Here is a 27,033-nt window from a genome sequence, read left to right as displayed (position 1 = left end):
ATCCCTCAGCAGCAGGCGCTGTTTCCCGCTCAGGACCTCGGCCTTTGCCCACACCCTCATTCGGACGCCTACATCCACGTCCTCGTCCTCGACCCTTACTCCTAGTGTTGATCATGTTGTATAATGCACTGCGTCAAAATGCTACGCAAAATGCAAGGTATTTTGCATATGCTTTAAGCCAAAAATAGACAGTGTAAATTTGTGTAGAGTCTTGTTATATAGTGTGGATCGAGAGAACACACACTAAGGGTATTTTACATACTCTTTGAGCCAAAAATAGACAGTGTAAAATGTGTACAGTCTTGTTATATAGTGTGGATCAACAGGACACACACTAAGGGTATCTTATGTAAAATCACTAATAGGCGGTAAGCCTGCATGGTGCCCTACATGTAACTGTGTGACTGACACCCTGTAGAGGCCTCATCCATGTACAAGTATAATACTAAGCCGCCTCCTCCTATGACCGGTCGCTATGTGAGGGGCTTGTTGTCAAGGATTCCCACCTGTGTGACCTCCTCATATATCATTCTGCTTAGTACTAAGAGTTGGTGTCTGTCCTTCACCCTCCTCACAGATCACAGGAGCTCCTTCCCTCCCGTCACATCACCGGCGTCACAAAGCCTTCATCTGATATTTCTCACGGCTGAGCTCCGCTCCTTATATACTGATCACTTGACGGTGATGTCATCGCAGGTCCTTCAGCCACCACTTCTCCTCTTTGCTGAGCTCCACCCCTTAGCATATTTCTATATTCCTCAACACTTCTGATTGGTTGTTTGGGTTTGCGAATCACATTGATTGGTTGTTTGGGTCGAATCGAGCAGAAGTGTTGTGGAATATAAATATATGCCACCCCTTATATACTGATCACATGATGTTGATGTCATTACAGGTCCTTTATCCACCACTTCTCCTCCTCCCTGCTGAGCTCCTCCCCTTATATACTGATCACATGATGGTGACATCATCACAGGTCCTATTGCAGTGTATCAGGTCCTGGTCCCTGCTGTAGTCTCTGTTATCAGCCAGAGGATACATATACACATATACAGCACACTGATATCAACTACATTATATTACAGTATCAGAACAATAAAACAACTAAAACATTTTTTTTTTATTTAAAAGTTGCAAAAAAAACCAAAACCCTATATAAATTTGGTAATGACATAATTGTATTGACCTACAGAATAAATATAACAGTATTTATACCTCACTGTTAAAAATAAAAAGAAACATGCCAAAGTTGCAGATTTTGTTAATCTTGCCTCTAGAAAAAAATGGAACAGAAAGCAATTAAAATGTTATATGTTCACAAAAGTGGCCTAAACGAAGACTTGAGTTCACCCTGCCAAAAACAAGCCCTCATAGAGCTCCTTCGATGGAAAAATAAAAATGCCCTGGCTCTTGGAATGCGGCGACACAAAAGACATCTTTAAAAAAAAAAGTTTTTGTGTATAAAAAAACTTTATAAACTTTGTATCGCCGGAATCGCACTGATCCTGGGAAGAATATCACATTATTTTTTTGCACAGTGAAGGCTTTAAAAATGAAATCCAAAATACAAATGTCTTTTTTTTCCTCAATCCCCCTAAAAGAAATTGCTAAAAGTTATAGAATTCATTATATGTACCCCAAAACAATGCAATAAAATAATACAACATATATTGCAAAAACACAAGCTCTCATACGGCTATGTCAATGGAAAAATTAGAAAGTTATGGCGCTTGGAATATGACGATAAATAATTGAAAAATGAGTTGCTCATTAAGGTGCAAACGGGCTTCGTCACTAAGGGGTTAACTTTTAGTTTCATCTGCAGATCTGTGGTTGTTGATGTTTCTTCCACCGATCTTAACTCCGATGTTGGACTCATCCAAATTGCATTACCACAAGATCACTTCTGCATACAGGGGATAAGATGCAGCGTGTTAATATTGGAGGTCCTGACTGCAGCCTCTTAGTTTGCACATAACGACTATATGAGTTGCCCCAGATGTCCCGGGATTCCCATTTGTCTTAGGCATGGCCACATTTTCTCGTGTTCAATGCAAGCATAACATAGTATGTTAGGCTGAATGAAGGCAATGTCCATCTAGTTCAACCTGTTTCTACCCCTTCCCCTTGTTGATCCAGAAGAAGGCAAAAGAAAAACAACGAGGCAGATGCCAATTCAGCTCATTTGGAGGAAAAAATTCCTTCCCGTTAATCCCTGGATTAATGTTTGAGTCCCTACCGGACTGTAAGACCCGGATCAACAACCCCGCTGGTCACCTAATGTCTATAACCTGTAATATCACAGGGCTTAAATTTTGCCATCACCACGTTCTCAGGCAGAGACTTCCAGTAAAGAACCCCCTTCTGTGTTGGTGATGAAACCTGCTTTCTTCTAGTCATAGCCGATGCCCTCTTGTTACAATTGCAGTCCGGGGTATAAACAGATCATGGGAGAGATCCTTGTATTGTCCCCTCATGTATTTATACATAGTTATCTGATCGCACCCTAGCCGTCCTTGTTCCAGGGTAAATAATCCCAGTTTTGATAGCCTCTCTGGGTATTGCAGTTCTCCCATTCCATTTATTAATTTAGTTGCCCTTCTTTGAACCCCCTCAAGCGCTGTAACATCTTTCCTGAGCAGCGGTGACCAGAACTGTACATAGTATTCCATGTGGGGCCTGACAAGTGCTGGGCCGAAGAGAGGAGATCCGGCCGCGAAGGAAGGAAAATCCGCATCGTCAGGAGCAGGTGAGTTTATTCTAATTTTTAGGCCTCATGTCCGCGGGGCAGGAGGGACCCGCTACGGATTCTACATGACGAATCCAAGGCGGGCCTGATTTTGGATATGAGGCCTAATCCTTCTTAACCGCCTCTGCACTTCCTCCTGTCTTAGGCATGCAATACTTGATGGGGGGTTTGTTTTATCCCCCTGCATCTCGTGTAGCATTTCTTTTTCATTCGTGAATACACTTGAGAAAAATCAATTGAATAGTTTGCCTTCCCCCTTATCTGCTTCTGTGGTTTCTCCTGCATTATTCATTAAAGGGCCAGTGCTCTCAGTGCAGATCCTTTTACTGTTTATATAATTAAAGAATAGTTTCGGGTTATTTTTGCTCTCTTTGGCGATCAGTCTCTCTGCCTCCTCCTTGGCAATTTTGATCTTACATAATTTGCTTTTTTCCCTGTATGATTTTAGTGCTTCTTCGCTGCCTTCTTATTTTAGTAATTGTTTTACACCAATGTCTGCTTTGGTCGATTAAAAAGGCTCTATGGTAGTTATGTAGGTTGGGAAGACCCATATTTTAAGGGTCTATTTAGAATAGAGAATGCCACCCTGGGCCTAGCTCCCCGCCAGACAAACCCACTCATTTGTTGGTGAAGCGTCGAGAAAATAGGGTCCGGAATAGGCACAGAGAGAGTTCTAAGGAGATATAGTATGCAAGGGAGAATGAGCATTTTTTACAATATTATCCTGCTAGAGATGAGCGAGCACACTTGTCCGAGCTTGATGCTCGTTTGAGTATTAGGGTAATCGAGATGCTCGTTACTCGAGTCGAACACCACGCGGTACTTGAGTCAATTACATTTCCATCCCCCACATGTTTAGCGCCATTTTCTAGCCAATAGATATGCCGGGAAGGCATTACCACTTCCTGCTGTGACGTGCCAGCCCTCTCCCCCCACACAGTAGTGAGTGGCTGGCGAGATCAGGTGACCGCCGAATATTTAAACTGGTCCCGCCCGCGGCTCGCCTCAGAAGCATGCTGGTAGAGGTTAGGGATAGTGCTGCTGCTTATATAGGGAAAGTGTTAGAGTAGGATCCTGTCATCAAGAACCCCAACGGTCCTTCTTAGGGTTACTCCCCAGAGTGTGCATTACTGTTGGGGCTGGCTGAGAGCAGTAGTGCACCAATATTTTTTTTAAGCATCTAGGGCTGTGCAGGCCATTTCAACTATAGCGTTCTCTGTCTGCAGTGCATAAGGCAGAGTGTAGGGACAGAGCTACTTATATAGGGAAAGTTATACAGTCCTGATCCTCCGGGCAAGAACCCCAACGCTCCTTCTTAGGGTTATATCTGACCGTGTGTTTATTGCCCCCTTACAGTCTTGTCGAGCCACATTGGTTTCCTTCTACTTGTAGTTCTTTTTTTCTTAAAGGGCATGAACTGCTCACATGAGGTAATTAGGATGTTTTAAAACTTCTCCCATTTGTCATCTGTGCTGTTATTTCGAGGACGTTGTCCCAATTAATGTTACCGATAGTAATTCTGAGCTGATCAAATTTTGCTTTACTGCAGGGTAGTTTCTTGTCGCTCCCTGGTAAGGTGTCTTATTTTAAACATTGAGTTTTATTGGCATTCCAGAATATACAACATGTTTAAGTAGAGAATACAATGATTTTCATCATCGACTTTAAACATTGCATATTACATCTTTATGGGGAGGGAAGATGAGGGAGGGGGGGGAGGGGGAGGAATATCAGGAAAGTTTGTAACCTTAAACTTGAACTTCAGAAGGTACCTCAAAACGCGTATATTTGCATTTCAGACAGCAATTCTAAGAGCACATAAAATAACATTCGTTTAATTTACTCTTAAGAATTACAAACAGAAAGGGCGATATGATTGATTGTCCAGTATACGCTAACATGGAGCCAATTTTATGTCCAGTGAGTAGTCCCCATGTGGTGAGCTGAGTCTATGGAGGGGTATGGTGGAGGGGCGGGAGGAGAAGCAACCCTGGGCTAGTCGAAGCCTGCCGGCATTTTTGCTGTCTGGATCCACGCTGCCCAATCTTTCCTGAATTGGGGCAAAGTGTTTCTCTGGTCGGCAATCAGTTTTTCATAGACGCAATTTAGACTAACAACTTGCATTTCTTCTATGGAGGGTATGTACTTAGATCTCCAGTTCCTCGCTAATAAAATACGCGCAGTATGGAATATGTGGGAAATAATTATTCTATGGCTTCTAGGTATGTTTTCTATGCCTATAAGGAGCAAGGCTAATTCCCCCCCCCCCCACACCCCCACAGTAGTGAGTGCTGGGCTGATCCGGTGGCCGCTGAGTACTTAAACTGGTCCCGCCCGCGGCTCGCCTCAGACGCATGCTGGCAGAGGTTAGGGAAAGTGCTTCTGCTTATACAGGGATATTGTTAGCGTAGGATCCTGTCATCAAGAACCCCAACGGTCCTTCTTAGGGCTACTCCCCATAGTGTTCATTACTGTTGTGGCTGGCTGAGAGCAGTAGTGCACCAATCTTTTTTTTTTTTAAGCATCTAGGGCTGTGCAGGCTATTTCAACTATAGTGTTCTCTGTCTGCAGTGCATAAGGCAGAGTGTAGGGACACAGCTACTTATATAGGGAAAGTTATACAGTCCTGATCCTCCGTGCCAAAACCCCAACGCTCCTTCTTAGGGTTACATCTGACCGTGTGCTTTACAGTTGTGGCTGGCTGGGAGCAGTAGTGCATCAATTTTTGTATTACGCATCTAGGCCTGTTCGCAGCCTTTCAGTAATAGCGTTCTCAGCCTGCAGTGCCGTACAACCAGCTCTCACCGTAAAGCTGCACTCAAACGTTTCCTAGCCTACTGCAAACGACTTCAGTTATACAGTTCTGTGTCTGCAGTGCATTACACAGAGGTCTCACCACTAAACAGTACTGTAATATTTCCTGGGCCACTGCAAAGTATTTCAGCTCTGCCGCTGTGCAGAGCGTCACACAATACCCTTTCCTTGGTGGCGTTGAGATAGCCGCAGTTACCAGCACTATCCACTGGCTTTAGAGTCTTCTCCCATTCCATACAGCCTTTATTATCTACAAGTCTCTGCGAGCAGTAAATTACCCCTAGGTATCAGCGCAAGACAACGGGTTAATTTTTTCAAGTCACAGCATAGAGCCTCCACTATCTACAAGTCTCTGTGTGCGGTGAATTAAGCCCCAGTTGTCAGTGCTGTACAGTGGGGTTATTTATTTGGGCCCTGCTCTATTCTTAATCCGCCATGATGCGGAGTAGGGGTAAGGGTCGAGGAAGCGGCAAAGGCCGAGTTCCTGGGCGTTGTGAATCACAGCCGGCTGCTGCGGAATTACGAGAGCGGCCAGTTTCTGGGCTCCCCAGCTTTATAACACAATTTACGCATCCGCATGGTAGACCTTTATTACAAACAGAGCAGTGCGAGCAGGTCCTGTCGTGGATGGCAGAAAACTCCTCCAACGATGTATCGATCACCCTAGGGACTACATCTTTGAATCCTCTGGCTGCTCCTCCTTCCTCCCAGCCTCCTCACTCCATGAAAATGACATATTCTGAGCAGGCAGACGCCCAGGAACTGTTCTCGGGTCCCTGCCATGAGCAGGAAAAAACGTTTCCTCTCTCACCTGAGGAGTGTGTCGTGACTGATGCCCAACCTTTGGAAAGTTCCCGGAGTCTGGGTGATGAGGCTGGGGACTTCCGGCAACTGTCTCAAGAGCTTTTTGTGGATGAGGATGATGAGACACAGTTGTCTGTCAGTGAGGTAGTAGTAAGGGCAGTAAGTCCGAGGGAGGAGCGCACAGAGGATTCGGAAGAAGAGTTGCTGAACGATGAGGTGACTGACCCCACCTGGCTTGCTAAGCTTTCTGAGGACAGGGCTTCAGAGGGGGAAGCAAGTGCAGTAGCAGGACAGGTTGGAAGAGGCAGTGGAGTGGCCAGGGGTAGAGGCAGGGCCAAAGCGAAGAATCCCCCAACTGTTTCCCAAAGCACCCCCTCGCGGCAAGCCTCCGTGCAGAGGGCTAGGTGTTCAAAGGTTTGTATGTTTTTAGTGAGAGCGCGGACGACAGACGAACAGTGGGGTGCAACCTGTGTCGCACCAAGATCAGCCGGGGAACCACCACTGCCAGCCTCACCATCGCCAGCATGCACAGGCATATGATGGCCAAGCACCGGACAAGGTGGGACGAAGGCCATTCACTGCCTCGGGGCACACCACTGCCTCGGGGCACACCACTGCCTCTTCCCCTGTGACCCAACCTGCCACACAGATCCAATCCCCCTCCCAGGACACAGGCACGAGCACCTCCCGCCCTGCATCCACACCCTCACCTCCACCGTCCTCAACTCAACGCTACGACAAGCATTGGAGCGAAAGCACAAATACACCACCACCTGCCCGCATGCACAAGCTTTAAACGTGCACATTGTCAAATTAATCAGCCTGGAGATGCTGCCATACAGGCTTGTGGAAATGGAGGCTTTGAAAAACATGATGGCGGCGGCGGTCCCGCACTACTCGGTCCCCAGTCACCACTATTTTTCCCCATGTGCCATCCCAGCCCTACACCAGCACGTCTCCCGCAACATAAATCGTGCCCTCACCAACGCGGTTACTGGGAAGGTCCACTTAACCACGGACACGTGGACAAGTACTGGCGGGCAGGGCCACTATATCTCCCGGACGGCACATTGTGTGAATTTGGTGGAGGCTGGGACCAAGTCAGAGCCTGGGACGGCTTACATCTTACCTACACCAAGAATAGTGGGTCCTACCTCGGTGCTGGTATCTGCGGCGTTTTATGCCACCTCCTCCAAACCCTCCCCCTCTTCCTCCGCCACCTCTACCTCTCAATTAAGAAGTGTGAGCACGTCGCCAGTAGTCGGTAGCGTGCAGCGCGGCAGCACAGCGGTGGGCAAGCATCAGCAAGACCCCGAGCTGCTGCAGGGTCTGACAGAGCAGACCGACTGCTGGCTTTCGCCGCTGAGCCTCCAGCCAAGCATGGTCGTGTGTGACAATGGCCGTAACCTGGTGGCGGCTCTGCAGCTCGGCAACCTCACACACATGCCATGCCTGGCCCACGTCTTCAATCTGGTGGTTCAGCGGTTTCTGGAAAACTACCCCCACTTGTCTGACCTGCTCGGCAAGGTGCGCTGCGTCTGCGCACATTTCCGCAAGTCCACCACAGACACTGCCTCCCTGAGGACCCTGCAACATCGGTTTTAGCTGACAGAGCACCGACTGCTGTGCGACTGTAAGGAGAATTTATGTGTTTATCAAAAAGAAGACAATCCCAGATCTTGTGCAGAAGTCTGGACCCAGGAGAAATACAAATCACACCAGCCTGTGCGGTATCAGATGATTTCTAATTTATTCTAAGGTGTATTTGGTTTTTATACTATAAATTACATCACAGAAAAAGTACATACCTCCAAGATTAATAATAATACATAATAGGCTGAAACTAAAATGATTAACATAAGTTACACCTTTTGAGGTGTTACTATAACATACAATGAGACCCTTATGAATTCAGTGAAAAGGAATGCAAGGGAGGCAGTCTGGAGACTCTTATCTTGTCCGTCTACCTCGTAATGGTATAGAAAGGGTTTCGTTTAACCCCTTTACTACTTAAACTAGCAGCAGGCTATATCTTTCTAGTCTACAATCCAATAAAAGAACAATTAACTGATACATTGATCTATAATTTTCTTAACATTCCCCACTTTAGATCAATACATCAACACAGTATAATAGTAAATACACATATAAAATGACTTTACCAAAGACCCCCTGGCTTCCTCCGGCCCGAAGCTTTATTACCAGAAGGCCTGGGTTCGCACTTCAAGACTAAGTATGTAATTATTTTATAGAAAAGTATTACATTGATGTGTATATATATATATATATATATATATATATATATATATATATATATATATATAGTCATTCCACCAATTGTATCCAAAATTAGGCCCGCCCCAAGAGAAGCTTGGCCTTGATTTATTATGAGATTGATGCTTCTTTCTTCATATATAAAATATTGTCCATCATGATATAAAATCTTACTTATCGAAGTGTCAATCAGTTATTTAGAGCAATCCTCCGGTACAATCAGGAATGTCACACTTCAAAATCATCAAAGTAAAATGGCGCTTTCTTCGTAGATCTTTTACCCATCATGTGTCAGACAGAGGTGGACACCTGACCCAGTAAGTCATCTTGTTCTCTGTCATCTTGTATATTTTGGAACAGAGTTTTGGTGATGGAAGTGTCAATAAGGTTTTATAGCAGTCCTCAGATACATGGAATACAGCAGCAATCACAGAGTACTAGAATGGAGACAAATACTGACACAGAGACTAGTGTGGAGTATATGACTTGTGACCAGTGTCCGAACAAGCTTTCAACCAGTCCCTGAATGGATCGTCTATGCCAGAGTTATCAGCTAGTTCATTTTATTATGCATTTACCCTTCCAGCGCTCAGGTATCATCTGGTGCTGTGTTATTAGGAATGATAGTACAACAATATCCTCCAATTATTTTACAAACTCCTCCTTTTTCTGCTAGTAACATATTAAAAGAGCCATTCTATTTTGCCATGCAATGAGTAAGGTAGCTCCTAGTTGTTCCTCTAGGCCCCTAATTGCATCTCTTGTATAATTAACAAATCTCTGTTGGTTAGAATATATATATATTTATTTATTTAATCCAGTCTACATCTTTATTCACTGTTACCCACCATGCAAGAAGAGACTCAAACCCCCTGCAGCCATGTGATTTCTCGCCCTATACTCGGCCGGTACCCCCCTTGGGACCCCAATGACGTCAGAGAAACCTTTGGGAGAGGTGTTCCTAGTTCTCCAGACACGGCCCTCACTGTTGCCCTCGGAGGTCATGAGGTGCATAGGCATTATCAGTTGTACCAAAGCACAATCCCGTTAGGGCCTGTACCTGGCACCTGTTCTAGGCACCTGTCCCCACACAACCATCCCACGTCTGCGCTTGCTCTCTGTAGCTCAGGCCATATCCCAGAGACAGCGTGCCCTTTACGGTTCTCCTCTCCGCACAGCATCCCTCAGGCAGTCTCCCGTAATCTGCCTTGGTCCCATTACCTGGTAGCGCGAAGCAAGTATAACCCCAGGATCAGAGACAACAGCAGGTATTTGGTCCCCGCCCACAGGTGGAAACAGCAAACTCAATGTATAACATGGATCACTGATCTGTGGGGTGTAGGTACAGTTAAGAAGCTTAATCACACATTTTACGTTCATCACAGCTTGAGGACTTGTCATTAACTTTTATCTACCATGGGGTCAAGTCTTCCTATCTCATAATTATTAGAGATGAGCGAGCGTACTCGTCCGAGCTTTATACTCGTTCGTGTATTAGGGTACTCGAGATGCTCGTTACTCGAGACGAGCACCACGCAGTGTTCGAGTCACTTCCATTTTCTTCCCTGAGAAATTTGCGCCCTTTTCTGGTCAATAGAAAGACAGGGAAGGCATTACAACTTCCTCCTGTGAAGTTCCAGCCCTATCCCACCCCCCTGCAGTGAGTGGCTGGGGAGATCAGGTGCCACCCGAGTATATAAACTGGGGCCGCCAGCGGCTCGCCACAGATGCACGCTGAGAGACATTAGGGAAAGTGCCGTCTTGCTGTAGCTGCTATAGGGAGAGTGTTAGGCTGTTATCTTCGTCATCAAGAACCACAACGGTTCCTCTTAGGGCCACATCTGACCGTGTGCAGTACTGTTGAGGCTGCTTTTAGCAGTTTTGCAAATTTTTTTTTTTGTATATCGGGCGTGTAGACCATAGCGTCCTCAGTCTGCAGTCATTTTACTGAGTATAGGGGCAGTACTGGTGAGGCAGGGACAGTGGTACAGGGAAAGAGATATACTGGCTATATAGACAGTGGGCTTTTTCAAAAAAATTGGAAAAAAAAATCTTTGGGCTGCCTGTGACCGTGTTCAGTTTACTGCGTGTCTGCTGGGGGTAGTAGTTGCTAATTAATACCCAGCCTTGCGCATAATTTTTTCTGGCTGCACTGTGCTTTCAATAACCACAGTCATCCTCCAACAGGGAAATCCATATACAGGCTATATAGGCAGTGGGCTTTTTCCCAAAAATTGGGAAAAAATACTATATTTGGGCTGCCTGTGACCGTCTTCAGTTTACTGCGTGTCTGCTGGGGGTAGTAGTCGCTAATTAATACCCAGCCTTGCGCATAATTGTTTCTGGCTGCACTGTGCTTTCAATAACCACAGTCATCCTCCAACAGGGAAATCCATATACAGGCTATATAGGCAGTGGGCTTTTTCCCAAAAATTGGGAAAAAATACTATATTTGGGCTGCCTGTGACCGTCTTCAGTTTACTGCGTGTCTGCTGGGGGTAGTAGTCGCTAATTAATACCCAGCCTTGGCAATAATTATTTCTGGCTGCACTGTGCTTTCAATAACCACAGTCATCCTCCAACAGGGAAATCCATATACAGGCTATATAGGCAGTGGGCTTTTTCCCAAAAATTGGGAAAAAATACTATATTTGGGCTGCCTGTGACCGTCTTCAGTTTACTGCGAGTCTGCTGGGGGTAGTAGTCGCTAATTAATACCCAGCCTTGCGCATAATTTTTTCTGGCTGCACTGTGCTTTCAATAACCACAGTCATCCTCCAACAGGGAAATCCATATATAGGCTATATAGGCAGTGGGCTTTTTCCCAAAAATTGGGAAAAAATACTATATTTGGGCTGCATGTGACCGTCTTCAGTTTACTGCGTGTCTGCTGGGGGTACGAGTAGTCACTCATTATTACCCAGCTAAGCGTTACAGCAGGCTTGCGCATAATTGTTTCCTGGCTCTGCTGTGTCCTTTACATGATCGCCGTCATCCCGCCAGAGGGAAAGAGTATACATATATATGCTGCATACGGTGTCTGTCTGGTTTTTCACCTCACCATTTAAAAAAATTGAAGCAAAATACTTAAGGCCTACCACTGGCCTTTGGCCACTTGACTGGTTCTGCCCTGTGAATTTCAGTAGCTCAGTCATACGCACCTAGGTCTCACTACAGGCTTGCGCATAATTGTTTCCTGGCTCTGCTGTGCGTTCCGTAAGCGAAGTCAGCCTCCAACCACAGGCCAATAAGCGGCACATTTAATTACAGCGTTCTGTTTCTGCTCTACTCGTAATACACCATGCTCAGGGGTAGGGGTAGGCCTAGAGGACATGGACGGGGGCGAGGACGCCCAAGTCAGGGTGTGGGCACAGGCCGAGCTCCAGGTCCAGGTGTATCACTGCCGACTGCTGCGGGATTAGGAGAGAGGCAAGTTTCTTCTGTCCCCAGATTCATCTCACAATTAATGGGTCCACGCGGTAGACCTTTATTAGAAACTGAGCAGTGTGAGCAGGTCCTGTCATGGATGGCAGAAAGTGCATCCAGCAATCTATCGACCACCCAGTCTTCTACGCCATCCACAGCTGCAACTCTGAATCCTCTGGCTGCTGCTCCTCCTTCCTCCCAGCCTCCTCACTCCATGAAAATGACACATTCTGAGTAGCAGGCAGACTCCCAGGAACTGTTCTCGGGCCCCTGCCGAGATTGGGCAGCAATGGTTCCTCTCCCACTGGAGGAGTTTGTCGTGACCGATGCCCAACCTTTGGAAAGTTCCCGGGGTCCGGGGGATGAGGCTGGGGACTTTCGGCAAGTGTCTCAAGAGCTTTCAGTAGGTGAGGAGGACGATGACGATGAGACACAGTTGTCTATCAGTGAGGTAGTAGTAAGGGCAGTAAGTCCGAGGGAGGAGCGCACAGAGGATTCGGAGGAAGAGCAGCTGGACGATGAGGTGACTGACCCCACCTGGTTTGCTAAGCCTACTGAGGACAGGTCTTCAGAGGGGGAGTCAAGTGCAGCAGCAGGGCAGGTTGGAAGAGGAAGTGCGGTGGCCAGGGGTAGAGGAAGGGCCAGACAGAATAATCCACCAACTGTTTCCCAAAGCGCCCCCTTGCGCCATGCCACTCTGCAGAGGCCGAGGTGCTCAAAGGTGTGGCAGTTTTTCACTGAGAGCGCAGACAACCGACGAACTGTGGTGTGCAAGGTTTGTCGCGCCAAGATCAGCCGGGGAGCCACCACCACCAGCATGCGCAGGCATATGATGGCCAAGCACCCCACAAGGTGGGACGAAAGCCGTTCACCGCCTCCGGTTTGCACCACTGCCTCTCCCTTTGTGCCCCAACCTGCCACTGAGATCCAAGCCCCCTCTCAGGACATAGGCACGACCGTCTCCCGGCCTGCACCCACACCCTCACCTCCGCTGTCCTCGGCCCCGTCCAGCAATGTCTCTCAGCGCAGCGTCCAGCCGTCGCTAGCGCAACTGTTTGAGCACAAGCGCAAGTACGCCGCCACGCACCCGCACGCTTAAGCGTTAAACGTGCATATAGCCAAATTGATCAGCCTGGAGATGCTGCCGTATAGGCTTGTGGAAACGGAGGCTTTCAAAAGCATGATGGCGGCGGCAGCCCCGCGCTACTCGGTTCCCAGTCGCCACTACTTTTCCCGATGTGCCGTCCCAGCCCTGCACGACCACGTCTCCCGCAACATTGTACGCGCCCTCACCAATGCGGTTACTGCCAAGGTCCACTTAACAATGGACACGTAGACAAGCACAGGCGGGCAGGGCCACTATGTCTCCCTGACGGCACATTGGGTGAATTTAGTGGAGGCTGGGACCGAGTCAGAGCCTGGGACCGCTCACGTCCTACCCACCCCCAGAATTGCGGGCCCCAGCTCGGTGCTGGTATCTGCGGCGGTGTATGCTTCCTTCACTAAACCACCCTCCTCCTCCTCCTACGCAACCTCTGTCTCGCAATCAAAATGTGCCAGCAGCACGTCGCCAGCAGTCGGTGTCGCGCGGCGTGGCAGCACAGCGATGGGCAAGCGTCAGCAGGCCGTGCTGAAACTACTCAGCTTAGGAGAGAAAAGGCACATGGCCCGAGAACTGCTGCAGGGTCTGACAGAGCAGACCGACCGCTGGCTTTCGCCGCTGAGCCTCCAACCGTGTGTGACCGTGTGCATGGTCGTGTGTGACAACGGCCGTAACCTAGTGGGGGCTCTGCAGCTCGGCAGCCTCACGCACGTGCCATGCCTGGCCAACGTCTTTAATTTGGTGGTTCAGCGGTTTCTGAAAAGCTACCCACACTTGTCATACCTGCTTGGAAAGGTGCGCCGGGTCAGCGCACCTTTCCGCAAGTCCAACACGGATGCTGCCACCCTGCGGACCCTGCAACATCGGTTTAATCTGCCAGTGCACCGACTGCTGTGCGACGTGCCCACATGGTGGAACTCTACGCTCCACATGTTGGCCAGGCTCTATGAGCAGCGTAGAGCTATAGTGGAAAACTAACTCCAACATGAGCGGCGTAGTGGGAGTCAGCCTCCTCAATTCTTTACAGAAGAGTGGGCCTGGTTGGCAGACATCTGCCAGGTCCTTGGAAACTTTGAGGAGTCTACCCAGATGGTGAGCGGCAATGCTGCAATCATTAGCGTCACCATTCCTCTGCTATGCCTCTTGAGAAGTTCCCTGCAAAGCATAAAGGCAGGCGCTTTGCGCTCGGAAACGGAGGCAGGGGAAGACAGTATGTCGCTGGATAGTCAGAGCACCCTCATGTCTATATCTCAACGCGTTGAGGAGGAGGAAGCAGAGGTGGAGGGGGAGGAGCCTGAAGAGGAGCAGGAGAAAGAGACAGCCGGGCCCACTGCTGAGAGTACCCATGCTGCTTGCCTTTCATCCTTTCAGCGTGTATGGCCTGAGGAGGAGGAGGAGGATCCTGAAAGTGATCTTCTTAGTGAGGACAGCCATGTGTTGCGTACAGGTACCCTGGCACACATGGCTGACTTCATGTTTGGATGCCTTTCTCGTGACCCTCACGTTACACGCATTCTGGCCACTACGGATTACTGGGTGTACACACTGCTCGACCCACGGTATAAGGAGAACCTTTCCACTCTCATATCCGAAGAGGAAAGGGGTTCGAGAGTGATGCTATACCACAGGACCCTGGTGGACAAACTGATGGTAAAATTCCCATCCGACAGCGCTAGTGGCAGAAGGCGCAGTTCCGAGGGCCAGGTAGCAGGGGAGGCTCGGAGATCAGGCAGTATGTACAGCTAAGGCAGGCCAACACTCTCCAAGGCCTTTGCCAGCTTTATGGCTCCCCAGCAAGACTGTGTCACCGCTCCCCAGTCAAGGCTGAGTCGGCGGGAGCACTGTAAAAGGATGGTGAGGGAGTACGTAGCCGATCGCACGACCGTCCTCCGTGATGCCTCTGCCCCCTACAACTACTGGGTGTCGAAGCTGGACACGTGGCCTGAACTCGCGCTGTATGCCCTGGAGGTGCTTGCTTGCCCTGCGGCTAGCGTCTTGTCAGAGAGGGTGTTTAGTGCGGCTGGGGGAATCATCACGGATAAGCGTACCCGCCTGTCAACTGACAGTGCCGACAGGCTTACACTCCTAAAGATGAACAAAGCCTGGATTTCCCCAGACTTCTCTTCTCCACCAGCGGACAGCAGCGGTACCTAAACAATACGTAGGCTGCACCCGCGGATGGAAGCATCGTTCTCTATCACCATAAAAAACGGGGACCTTTTAGCTTCATCAATCTGTGTATTATATTCATCCTCCTTCTCCTGCTCCTCCTCCTGAAACCTCACGTAATCACGCCGAACGGGCAATTTTTCTTAGGCCCACAAGGCTCAGTCATATTACTTTTGTAAACAATGTTTATACGTTTCAATTCTCTTTAAAGCGTTGAAACTTGCACCTGAACCAATTTTTATTTTAACTGGGCTGCCTCCAGGCTTAGTTACAAATTAAGCCACAGTAACCAAAGCGATTAATGGGTTTCACCTGCCCTCTTGGTTGAGCATGGGCAATTTTTCTGAGGTACATTAGTACTGTTGGTACACCATTTTTTTGGGGCCCTCGCCTACAGTGTAATCCTAGTAATTTTTATGGGCTTCGCCTGGACTCATGCTACAGCAAGGTGTGTGGGGTTGGCCTACACTTTTGCTGCATAAATGTAACTGGGGCCTTGTCTATACTGCAACTACTGAAATGTGAAAGAGACTGTTATCTCCCTAAACTGCTGCAAAGGGAATGTTACTGTGGCCTGTCTTGACTGCTACTACTACTGAAATGGAACTAATACTGTGCTCCCCCTATACTGCTGCTAGTGATATGTTACTGGGGCCTGTCTAGACTGCTACTACTACTGAAATTGAACTAATACTGTGCTCCCCCTATACTGCTGCTTCGGAATTGTTACTGGGGCCTGTCTTGACTGCTACTATTACTGAAATGGAACTAAGACTGTGCTCCCCCTATACTGCTGCTAGTGATATGTTACTGGGGCCTGTTTAGACTGCTACTACTACTGAAATGGAACTAATACTGTGCTCCCCCTATACTGCTGCCAGTGATATGTTACTGGGGCCTGTCCAGACTGCTACTACTACTGAAATGGAACTAATACTGTGCTCCCCCTATACTGCTGCTAGTGATATGTTACTGGGGCCTGTCTAGACTGCAACTACTACTGAAATGGAACTAATACTGTGCTCCCCCTATACTGCTGCTTCGGAATTGTTACTGGGGCCTGCCTTGTCTGCTACTATTACTGAAATGGAACTAAGACTGTGCTCCCCCTATACTGCTGCTAGTGATATGTTACTGGGGCCTGTCTAGACTGCAACTACTACTGAAATGGAACTAATACTGTGCTCCCCCTATACTGCTGCTTCGGAATTGTTACTGGGGCCTGCCTTGACTGCTACTATTACTGAAATGGAACTAAGACTGTGCTCCCCTATACTGCTGCTAGTGATATGTTACTGGGGCATGTCTAGACTGCTACTACTACTGAAATGGAACTAATACTGTGCTCCCCCTGTACTGCTGCTAGTGATATGTTACTGGGGCCTGTCTAGACTGCTACTACTACTGAAATGGAACTAATACTGTGCTCCCCCTATACTGCTGCTTTGGAATTGTTACTGGGGCCTTCCAAAAAACAAAATAGAAATGATCATAACATCACATGTATCAACAATGGTACTAATAAAAAGAACAACTCATTCCACAAAAAAAACCTTTCACACACAGTTGGCAAAAAAAGATTAGGGGTCTTTGAAACAGTGATCAATAAAGAATAAATAAATGGTGAGAAAGTTGCAAGGCAAAAATACTATATAAATTTGTAATGACATCATCGTACCAGACTGCGGAATTAATTTAACATAATAGTTATACTTCACGGTGAATGCCATTAAAAATTTTAAAAAAGCATGCCAGAATTGCAGGTTTTGTTAATCTTGCCTCTAGAAAATATGGAATAAAAAGTGATCAAAATGTTATCTGTTCCTAAAAGACTGGAGTTCACCCCGCAAAAAACAAGCCCTTATAGAACTCAATGGAAATGGAAAATAAAAATTAGAGATGAGTGAGTATACTCGTTTCGAGTAATTACTCGATCGAGCACCGCGATTTTCGAGTACTTCTGTACTCGGGTGAAAAGATTCGGGGGGCGCCGGGGGGCGGGGGGAGGCGTGGCGGAGCGGGGGTAGCAGCGGGGAACAGGGGGGATCCCTCTCTCTCTCTCCCTCTCCCCCCCACTCCCTGCTGCAACCCCCCATTCACCCACGGAGCCCCCCGAATCTTTTCTCCCGAGTACGGAAGTACTCGAAAATCGCGGCGCTCGGGCGAAAAAGGGTCGTGGCCGAGTAGGCTCGCTCATCCCTAATAAAAATGTTTCGGCTCTTGGATAGCTGCAACACAAACTATATATAGTTATTTTTTGTATACAAATATAGCTAAACATAAAAAACTGTTTACTTTTGGCATCACAGGACTCGGGCTGACCCGAAGATGAATGAAATTACATTATTTATTTTGCACACTAAAGGCCCTAAAAAACATAATTTATTGTATAACTTTTAATAAGTACCCAGAAATGATGCAATTAAAAAATACAACTTGTCCCGCAAGAAACAAGCCCTCATATGGATATGTCAATGGAAAAATTAAAATGTTATGGCTTCTGTAATGAGTTGATGAAAAAATCTGAAAAATTACTTGGTCATTTAGGTGCAAAGAGTCTTCGTCTCTAAGGGGTTAACTGTTAGTATCAGTTGTTAAAGATCCTCCTGACTTTCTGCCACAAGGTTGAATCATCTGCAGATCTGAGATTATTGATGTTTCTTCCACCGATATTGACTCCGATGTTGGCTTAGTGTAAATTACATTGCCTCTAGATTGCCTCTGCATACAGGTTGAACAATGTAGCCTCGGCGTACGCCTTTCCTGATTTTGAACCATTTTATGTTCCCATTGGAGGTCCTGACTGTAGCCACTTAGTTTACATCTAATGACTGTATGAGTTGCCCAGATGTCCCGGGATTCCCATTTGTCTTAGGCATGGCCACAGCTTCTCATGCTCAATGCAAGCAAAGGCTTTGCTATAATGGATGAAGCATAATTACACCATGATCCATCAGAAATTTACAATTTGGTCTCTTATCCCTCCTTCTTGGTAAAACCCAGCTTGTGTGTCAGGGAGTTTCCATCCCACTGTTACTGTCATGCATTCTTGTATAATCTTCAGTAGGATTTTGCTTGCATGAGATATCAGGGCTATTATTTTGCTCACGAAAACTGTTGTTAGTATCTGGACTGGCGGGGGATTGGGGAGGTCAGCAGGTATGCAATCGATTCCAGGGGCGTTATGAATTTGTGGCTGATTCACGGCCCACTCCACTTTATCCTCCTGGATATCAGGTTCTAATTCTGTTAGGGTGGTTTTAGATCTACGTCAGAACCTCCGGTCAGAGATCCCATCATGGATGTGGCTGAAAATTCCAGAAGAAAAAGTCGGGCAGCTAGGCAGGGAGTGGGCGGACCACATTGTAGTCAATAGGGTTCACCCGACGCTGTTCAGTTCCCAACAAACAGTGCAGTTTAGATGATTCTAGCGAACGGAGTCGCCAACAATAGTACAATCTGTGCCGTGGATCTGGGTAATGGTTACACTATAAGTGAGTGAGCGTGGTGAATCAGAGGGTGGATAAAAGGAAACTAGGATGTGGCGCACATGTTCAATAGCGTGGAATGAATCTCACAATTAAGGCGTGGCCTGACTTCTCTTTTATTTAAACCTGCATATAATGAATTTTGGGCAAAACCCCTTCATCAGATAAAGCTGGGCTCTGCACTGTTATAGCTGTACTCCATGCTTACCTGTATCCAGAGGAGAGAATCCTGTTACTTCTCTTTCCAGTTAAGCTTTCATTGCAGCTACAGTCCAGCTTTATCTGATGAAGGGGTTTTGTTGCCCGGAAACAGGTTATATCTGCTGGTGTCTGTTGAACGTGTGCATCACAGCCTGGTTTTCTTGTTTTTATCCACTGTTTAACTCCTAAGGCAGTTATTGCCACAGCTGAGATACCACCAAGAGGTGAACCCCACCTATTTCACCTCAGATGGTCACGTATATCGGTGGGGCGTAAAAATGCGGCTGATATACACTCGTGTGAAGAAAGCCTGAGGTTTTATTTATATAGACAATGCAGGGTGGCACCCTGGCACAACTTGCATCGCACAGCACATGGATACATATTATACGTTTGTCTACTTTGTGATTTGAAGATAAAAATATATAATTGAATTCATTTTAATCCTAACAGATAATCCCAGTGAGAAATCTGAGAGAAAATCCATGTTATCCCCTAATTATACAGTAAAAGAAATTATACAGCATTTTTCGGAAGAAAAGCTTACTACCCTTCATGTACAGCCAGGAAATCACAGTTTAGATAAGAAGCCATACTCCTATTCAGAATATGGGAATTGTTTGACAGAGAAAGCAAATTGTATTATACATGAGAGAAGTCACACAGAGAAGAAGCAATTTCCATGTTCAGAACTCAAAAATCACCTAACAATTCATTTAGAAGAGCAAACAATATTTTTAAATTCAAAATGTGAGAAAAATTTTACAAGTAAATCAAATATTAAATGCAAAAAAGTCACACAAGAGAGAAGCCATTTTCATGCTCAGAATGTGGAAAATGTTTTCAGTACAAATCAGACCTTCTTAATCATGAGAGAATTCACACAGGAGAAAAACCATTTTCATGTTCACAATGTGGAAAATGCTTTACATACAAATCAAATCTTATTACACATCAAAGAATCCATACAGGAGAGAAGTGTTTTTCATGTTTAGAATGTGGTAAATGTTTTAAAGCCAAATCAAATCTTATTACACATCAGGGAATCCATACGGAAGAGAAGTGTTATTCATGTTCAGAATGTGGTAAATGGTTTACATCAAAATCAAATATTGTCTCTCATCAGAAAATGCACACAGGAGAAAAGCCGTACAGATGTTCAGAATGTGGGAAAGGTTGTACACGAAAATCAGATCTTGTTAAACATCAGAGGATTCATGCAGAGGAGAAGCCGTATTCGTGTTCAGAATGTTGAAAGAGTTTTACAAATAAGTCCGATCTTCTTAAGCATCAGAGGACTCACACAGGAAAAAAGCCATATTCATGTTTAGAATGTGGGAAGGGGTTTACAGCTAAGTCATATCTTGTTAAACATCAGAGGGTTCACACAGGGGAGAAGCGGTATTCATGTTCAGAATGTGGGAAGAGTTTTACAATTAAGTCACATCTTGTTAAACATCAGAGAACTCAGACAGGTGAGAAGCCGTATTCATGTTCAGAATGTGGAAAGATTTTTAAAGATAAATCATATCTTGTTCAACATCAGAGGATTCACACAGGGGAGAAGCCATATTCATGTTCAGAATGTGGAAAGAGTTTTACACGCAAGTCAGATCTTGTTAAACATCAGAGGATTCACACAGGGGAGAAGCGGTATTCATGTTCAGAATGTGGGAAGAGTTTTACAATTAAGTCACATCTTGTTAAACATCAGAGAACTCAGACAGGTGAGAAGCCGTATTCATGTTCAGAATGTGGAAAGATTTTTAAAGATAAATCATATCTTGTTCAACATCAGAGGATTCACACAGGGGAGAAGCCATATTCATGTTCAGAATGTGGGAAGAATTTTACAGTTAAGTCAAATCTTGTTAAACATCAGAGAATTCACACAGGAGAGAATGTGGGAAATGTTTTGCCACTAATGAAAAATGTAGGGAGCATCAGAGAAATCACTTAGGGAAGAAGCTATTTTGATCTTTGTTATGTATAAACTGTTTTACGAGGAAATTTTGAAAGCTCATCAGAACTCACATAGAGAAAAACAATATTTTTGTCTGGAATGTGAGAAATGTATTGAAAAGTTTTTTCACTTTTTTGAGCAGAATGTAAGACAAATTCCGTTTTTTGGGTGCTTAATTTTTACAGCATTTACTGAGCAGCAAACATAATATAAACTTTATTCTGCTAGTCAGTCCAATTACAGCAATACCAAAAAGTACTATGAAGAATAAAAATAATCTCTAATTAAAAAAAAATTTGGTCTCTGTTGCCAAATTTGAAGCACTGTTTTTATTTTTCCATTGTTGTGCGCTTTTTTGTTGTGGGATGAGCTACAGTATTCAGTGGTATAATATTTGGATACTTGCAACTCTTTTTGTTCCATTTTTTGTCTTTGCATATTATTTACAAAGATCACAGTGCAGGATAAATGTCTATTTTACTTGTTTGTACTAGTATAGTATATATTTAGAAATCTATAGAAAAAGGAAATTGAAAAAAAATCAAAAATCACCCCTTTTCCATTTTATTTTAGAGTATTGTGTCAACTTATTGCACTGTGTCAAATGTGATGGAAGCCGGGGCTTATTGAAGGCTTCCATTTCTGCTGTATTAGCACTCGGGGTGTAATAGGATAGTGCTGATGGCACTATACAATGCAGTACAGGAATATTACACTGCATTGCATAAATGATCAGGTTTAACAAAATAAAGAAAATTTTAAAAGTCAAGAATCCGTCTTTTCCCGTTTATCATGTATAAAAATTATTTACAAAAGTCTATACTCACCTTTCCCAGTGTACAGCATAACTGCTGTGGGTCTTCTTTCTGCCTTAAAGTTTACAAGCAGCTTTCAAATAGTACATCACGGGCTGCTGTAGCCAATGACACAGCTTAGTTCGATCCCTATAGATAGGCTTCTGCAGCCTAAAATCTATGCCAGAGGATAAATCACAAAACACTGTGAGGAGTGAAACAAATTGTGGAAGTAAAAATTGAAACCAGGTACACTCTCTACAAAACTAAAAAATAACACGATCCTAGGATAAAGCATTTAAGTGTTTTAGTAAAAAAAAACCCCGTTTTTTAGTTAAAAAAAAGCCTGTTTGTTTTTTTTTACAGAAAAACATCTGTTTTAGAATACTTTAAGGTTGATGAGACAGGTTCTAATGCTATCTGATCGAGCTGAACGTTTCACAGTCTCATTTTTACACCAACTTGAAACTTTTTAGGGGTTCCCATCGAAGATGCCACCAACGAAAAATCCCTCTGTGCATTGCGACCACCATAGTGCCACTCTACCCTTATTAGATGGGTTTGTACATATGCAGACATCTCTTTTAGGCAAAAAGCCCTCAATTGAATGGGAAAGCTAGACACCTGGCTATATACTCCCACTAAAGCAGCTTGGACAGATTAGTGAATAGCGTTCATGACATAAGTGGCTGCCGTCAGAGCTAGAGTGCCTTTAGAGCTAGGAACTCATTGACTAAGATTCACCTGGTCGTGGAAAATGGGCTAACATGTTTTGCTCAAAATGCGCACTAAGAAACTTGCATTTATATGCTGTTTGTATAAGCAAGACATTATGTCATTTTGTTTAGTTATGAAGCACAAGTTTCTGTTACTATTATTACAGTCTTAGTCTGGCCATACACATCGGATTTTAATTGGCCAAACCCATCCCTTATAGCAAATGTGCATGGTGGCTTTCCAGTGCTCTCATGACAGCGGATGTCAGGACAGAGAAAATTTGTTTAACAGGTTTGGGTATTTTCATTGACTCCTCAAATTCAGGAATAAACTGAAGGGGTGACAGAGCTGAAAGGTCTACCTACAACTCCATTCTCTGTTGAGACACATATGCAGAAGCTTTGATTAATGGACATTGAGATGCCAGTAGATTATTGAAGAACGCTTGGTCACATCTTGCCCCAGACTGGGCAAGGCGCAGCCCTTCGTCTACTCAGTAGTCCACAGCAAACTAAAATTTTACCCAGCGCAGAGTCCAGCTGTCGCCATCCCAGACGGGGTAAGGCGCACCCCTTGGCCTACTCAGTAGTCCACAGCGTACTGAAATTTTTCCCAGTGCAGCATTCAGCTGTCCTCATGCCACACGGTCACTTGATAGCCACACCACCCTCATCTCTATTTATAAGTACATACTGGATGAGGAGGAACAGGAGACACACATTGCAGAGGGTTGGCAGGGCCAGGCAGCGACCCTCTTTGAAATTGTGGGCAGTAGTCCACAATGCTGATGAGAATTGCTGATAAATTAATGATCATAATTCCAATCCCATGCCATCTCCGTCACAAAATTTCATGAGCCACAAATGTGGGTATAAAGGGGACTCAGATGCCAGTACTTCTGCACATCTCCACAATTCAACAACCCATTCTAGAACAAAAGATTTTTTTTTTATCCAGAGTGCAGGTGAACCCCTTAAAGATTTGTTTACCAAGTGTATAGGTGAACCCTTGAAAGATTTGTTTACCAAGAGTGAAGGTAAAAACCTGAAAGATTTTTTGAGTAACAGCTTGTACTTGCTTAATGGGATCCAGGTGGCGGTCCACCGATAGGCAAGCTACCGCCTGTCCCAGCCCCTGCCTCTCCCCGAGGGGCTTTTTAACCAGTGCCCCAGGGAAAGACAGGATGTACTATGAAGAAATTAGAGTGAGCAAATCAGATAGCTAGACACTGCGCTGGGATACATTTGTGGACTATGTGGGCGTATGAAGCTGGAACCAGCACATTTGCTGAACTCTAGTGGTGAACTTCTTCAAAATTGAGGGCCAGAACCTGGAGGGGGCCTTCAGAAAAAAATGTTTTGACAGAGCCTGGGGGCAGCCCTCCGAAAAGATAGTTTTCTCATAGCCTTTTGATCCTCTGAAGAATTGGCTGTGCAGCGTGCTGACATGCTGGTTTAGGAGGAGAAGGAGGGGGAGGAAGATCGGAAAAGGATAGACCAAGCTACTTCTACCCTTTTTTGGGGTGATAGAGGGTGCATGGTTCTCCAGTTCCACCTTAAGGCTTAAAGATACTTTATGTTAAGCTGCTTTCCACTGGTGGAGAAGAGAAGTCTGGGGAAATCCAGGCTTTGTTCAGTTTAATAAGTGTAAGCCTGTCAGCGCTGTCATTTGACAGATGGGTAAGTTTATCCGTGATAATCCCCCCAGCAGCACTAAACACCCTCTCTGATAACACGCTAGCAGCAGGGCAGGCAAGCACCTCCAAGGCGTACAGCGCAAGTTCGTGCCATGTGTCCAGCTTTGACACCCAATAGTTGTATGGAGCAGAGGCATCACTTAGGACGTTGGTACAGTCGGCTATGTACTCCCTCACCATCTTTTTACACTGTTCCCTCCTACTCAGCCTAGACTGGGGAGTGGTGACACAGTCTGGCTGGGGTGCCATAAAACTGGCAAAGGCCTTGGAGAGTGTTCCCCTGCCTGTGCTGGACATGCTGCCTGTTCCCCTCGTTTCCCCTGCTAGTTGGCCAACTGAACTACCTCCTCTACTGCTAGTATTGTCAGATGGAAAGTTTTGTATCAGCTTTTCCACAAGGGCCTTGTGGTATTGCATCACTCTCGTACTCCTTTCCTCTTCGGGAATGAGAGTTGAAAGGTTCTCCTTATACCGTGGGTCGAGAAGGGTGAACACCCAGTAATCCGTGTTGGCCAGAATGCGTCTAATGCAAGGGTCACGGGAAAGGCAGCTTAACATGAAGTCAGCCATGTGTGCCAGAGTCCCAGTACGCAACACATTGCTGTCCTCACTAGGAGGATGACTCTCAGTCTCCTCCTCATCCTCTTCAGCCCATACACGCTGAACAGATGTGTAGGAAGTAGCATGGGTACCCTCTGCTGTGTGGGCAGCAGTCTCTTCCTCCTCCTCCTCCTCCAATACGTGTTGAGAAACAGACCCGAGGGTGAACTGGTTATCAAGCATTGTATTGTCACCCCCCATCTCATGTTCTATCCGCAAAGTGTCGGCCTTAATGCTTAGCAGCGACCTTCTCAGCAGGCAAAGCAGTGGGATGGTTACGCTGATAATGGCGGCATTGCCACTCACCATTTGTGTTGACTCCTCAAAGTTTCCTAACACCTGACAGATGTCAGACATCCATGCCCACTCCTCTGTGAAGAAGTGCGGAGGCTGACTACCACTCTGACGAGGATGTTGCATCTGGTATTCAACAATGGCTCTACGCTGCTCGTAAACCCTGGCCAACATGTGCAAAGTTGAATTCCAGCGCGTGGGAACGTCGCACAACAGTCGGTGAACTGGCAGCTGGTAGCGATGTTGCAGTGTCCTGAGGGTGGCAGCATCTGTGGTGGACTTTCTAAAATGTGCGCACACGCGACGCACCTTGTTGAGCAGGTCAGACAAATTGGGGTAGTTTTTAAGAAAGCGCTGAACCACCAGATTGAACACGTGGGCCAGGCATGGCACGTGTGTTAGTCTGCCAAGCTGCAGAGCTGCCACCAGGTTACGCCCATTGTCACACACGACCATGCCTGGTTGGAGGTTCAGCGGTGAAAGCCACAGATCTGTCTGGTCCATCAAACCCAGTAACAGCTCTTGGGCAGTGTGCCTCTTGTCACCTAAGCTCAGGAGTTTCAGGACAGCCTGTTGACGCTTCCCCACGGCAGTGGTGCAGCGCCGCGAGCTACCGACTGAAGGCGACGTGGTCACAGATGGTAATTGAGAGGTGGAGGGGGAGGAGGAGGGGGAGTGGTTGGAAGAGGCAGCATAATAAGCTGGAGAAACCATGACCGAGGTAGGACCTGCAATCCTCGGTGTGGGAAGCACGTCAGTGGACGCAGGGTCAGACTCGATGCCAGCCTCCACCAGGTTAACCCAATGTGCCGTCAGAGAGATGTAGTTTCCCTGCCTGCCAGCACTTGTCCATGTGTCGGCGGTTAAGTGGACCTTCCCACCAACCGCATTGTTGAGGGCATGGTTGATATTCCATGACACGTGCTGGTGTAGGGCAGGGACAGCACACCTGGAAAAATAGTGTTGATTAGGGACAGAGTAGCGAGGGTCGGCCGCCGCCATGAGGTTGCGGAAAGCCTCAGTTTCTACCAGCCTATATGGCAGCATCTCCAGGCTCAGCAATTTGGAGATATGCACATTTAGCGATTGTACATGTGGGTGGGTGGCTGCATATTTGCGCTTGCGCTGAATGCTGCACTGGGACACAGTGGAGGACAGTGCAGGTGAAGGGGTGGGTGCAGGGCGGGAGAAGCTCATACCTGTGTCCTGGGAGGGGGATTGCATCTCGGTGCCAGCATGTGACAAAGGGGAAGAAGCAGTGGTGTGATCCGCAGGTGGTGAATGGCCTTTGTTCCACCTCGTCGGGTGCTTAGCTATCATATGCCTGCGCATGCTGGTGGTCGTCAGACTGGTAGTGGTGACACCCCTGCTGATCTTGGTGTGGCACAGGTTGCACACAACTATTCGTCGGTCGTTCGCGCTCTCCTTAAAAAACATCCAGACCTTCGAACACCTAGCCCTCTGCACGGGAGCTTGCCGTGAGGAGGTGCTGTAGGGAACAGTTGGGGGATTACTTGCTCTGGCTCTGTTTCTCCATCTGGCCATCCCACTGCCTTTTCCAACCTGTTCTGGTGCTGCACTTGCCTCCCCTTCTGAAGCGTTGACTTCAGTAGGCTTACCAGCCCAGGTTACTGCCCTAACAACAACCCCACTGACAGACAACTGTGTCTCATCATCATCCACATCCTCATCATAGTCATCATCAACAAATACCTCTTGAGACACTACTTGGAAGTCCTCACCCTTATCCCGCTGAGACTTTGAAAGGTCCAAATTTTGGGAATCGGTCACACCAAACTCCTCAGGTGGCTCATGAACTGTTATTTGCGACTCAGGGAAGGGACCTGAGAACAGTTTTTGTGAGTATGCCTGTTCGGAATCTCTCCTTTTTCTGGAGTGACCAGGCTGGGAGGAAGGAGGATCAGCGTCAGGACTCACAGGT

At 46.3% G+C, this 27,033-nt stretch overlaps 1 pseudogene; it reads left to right on the top strand.

Annotated features, from left to right (window-relative positions):
- LOC136615971 (zinc finger protein 208-like) overlaps positions 1-20,987 on the top strand; it is a 123,962-nt pseudogene extending 102,975 nt beyond the window's left edge.
- The last annotated feature ends 6,046 nt before the right edge of the window (positions 20,988-27,033 follow it).

Source organism: Eleutherodactylus coqui, chromosome 1 (genome assembly GCF_035609145.1).
Source record: "Eleutherodactylus coqui strain aEleCoq1 chromosome 1, aEleCoq1.hap1, whole genome shotgun sequence".
Lineage (NCBI taxonomy): Eukaryota > Metazoa > Chordata > Amphibia > Anura > Eleutherodactylidae > Eleutherodactylus > Eleutherodactylus coqui.
The sequence above is the reverse complement of the archived record's forward strand: the minus strand, read 5'-3'. Positions and strand labels throughout refer to the sequence as shown.